Source organism: Alligator sinensis, unplaced genomic scaffold, assembly GCF_000455745.1.
Source record: "Alligator sinensis unplaced genomic scaffold, ASM45574v1 scaffold185_1, whole genome shotgun sequence".
Lineage (NCBI taxonomy): Eukaryota > Metazoa > Chordata > Crocodylia > Alligatoridae > Alligator > Alligator sinensis.
The window spans coordinates 245821-247676 of NW_005842649.1; the positions used below are offsets into that span (position 1 = coordinate 245821).

The following is a 1856-nucleotide window of genomic DNA, read 5'->3' on the forward strand; positions in this document are numbered from 1 at the left end:
CGCGTCCCCGGGCGGCCGGCCACAGCTCCCGTGCACACAGACGGGTCCGGCTCGCGCCCGGCGAGGACGGGACCGGGAGCCGGCCTGCACACATGGCACAGTACGGGCCATTACTGCATAGTACTTTAGTACTTCCAAAAGGAAATACTAAAGCATGGCACCATATGGCCATACGTAGATGCACCCAAGGTGCCTAAATGAGACTGAAGGCCCCTCCGAACTTGCCAGCGCTCCACTTCAGCTCGTTTTTTGACTGTGGAAAAATCACGGAGCCATTCATCTGGGGCAAGCGAAATAGGGTGCCCGTGGTGGGCAGCGAGGCTTTAGTGCCACGGGGAGCGCTAGTGGAAATCCTTGAGTTTCTGCTGTGAAGGGCATGGAGGGGTGCACCTAACAGCACCGTCTCGAAAGACTCTCGGGGCAACCCAGCTAAGAGTCGACCTCCCACGGGCTGCCCCAAACACCCCCGACCTGTGGCCCGCAGCACTTCACCCCCCCCGGGCGGGGGAGGCTGGAGCGCGCCGGGCGCACACCCCCGGCGCAAGCGCAGCAGCACTACGGAAGCGGAAGGCGGCCCTCTTCGGCTGCAGCGAGTCGGGCAAGCTGGAGCGCGCGCTGCTCCGGAGGGGGCTCGCGCCGCCCAACGGTCAGTCCGGTGGGGGGCGCGCGGAGGGAAGGGGGAGGCGGGACTCGGGGTGGTGGGGCGTGATTTCACCCGGACTGCGCGGTGATTGCGTCCTGCGCGAGGCTGGAATCGGCGCAGCCTCTGCTGGGGGCGGGGGGACGTCGTCCTACCGCAGGACGTGACCATGGGGGGGCATGCGCACACGGAGGCACCTGGCCGGGCGGGGGGTGAGGCTGGGTCCCTGGTCCCGCCCTGGGCCAGGGCAAGAGGGATGTCGGTGCTAAGGGCGTGGAGCGGGGATCTGCGCCTGCTCCGCGGTGGGTCTCGCCGCGCGTCAGTCGGCTGCCGCTCTCCGGATTCAGCTGCGACCGGACCCACTTGGGTACAGTGCGGCGCCGCCGCCCCTCTCGCATGTTTACTCAGCCCACGGGCCTGTCCTGCTCTGTCCGGGGCCCGATCCAGCCCCCGGGGCACAGCCTGGCCCTGGCCTAGCGACGTGGGGGAGGGGGTGTGGCCCAGCTCCATTCCGGTGTTTGGGAATTTGGCAGTGGGGGAGGGGCGCCATTGTTAATTGCCTCTTTTTCCCGGGGCTCTGCAGGGTGGTGCAGCCCACGGGCCGGGAGTTGCTCACCCCCTGTTGAGAATGTAGCCTCTTGGAAACGCAGCACGTTTTTCTCTGAGCACGTGTAGCATGGGACTGAATAGCGCACTGGCTTCATGTGGGCTGGGAAGCATGGGTGTAAACTGGTGCGGATGAACAGGATGGTTTTGATTGTTATAATTGTGTATTTGCTTTAAATCTTTCCCTGTGCTTTGCAAAGCAGTGGTCCCCTTGTGTGGCGACATGCTCCTATTCAAACTCACACACTGAAACACACTCAAACTCATACTTAATTTGGCCCCTTGACCTTCATGCCATTGACATCAGTGAGGACTGTTCACTCTGTGAAGGTGAAGCTTGACAGGATCTCAGACAGTGTCAAACTGGTGACATATTGGTGCGCCAGCCATACTTCTGTAGTTTGCCGACAGCCTGGGAAGTTACCTCTTCGAAGGGGGATCAGGAAACTTTTGCAGTAGGGATTATGTCCGACTTTCTTCAAGATGTTCCATAGGAATTCTGTTGTTCACTTGTTAAGTCAAGTATTTATTTTTTAATAAGCCTACATCAGTATTTCTGATTTACAATCTATAAAGAGCTTCCCCCCCCCCCCCCCCACCCACTTCTTCT

At 60.5% G+C, this 1856-nt stretch overlaps 1 protein-coding gene across 12 annotated transcripts in view; it reads left to right on the forward strand.

Moving 5' to 3' along the window:
* Positions 1–517: 517 nt before the first annotated feature.
* ZDHHC21 (zinc finger DHHC-type containing 21) overlaps positions 518–1856 on the forward strand; it is an 81504-nt gene continuing 80165 nt past the window's right edge. For 10 of the 12 annotated variants that reach the window (XR_003096235.1, XR_003096236.1, XM_025215540.1 and 7 more), the window contains exon 1: positions 734–1007. The gene's annotated coding sequence lies outside the window, so the exon portion shown is untranslated. Of the gene's footprint in view, positions 647–733; positions 1008–1856 lie in introns of those variants that run through there. The other 2 variants (XM_006033660.3, XM_025215538.1) reach the window with 2 other exon arrangements.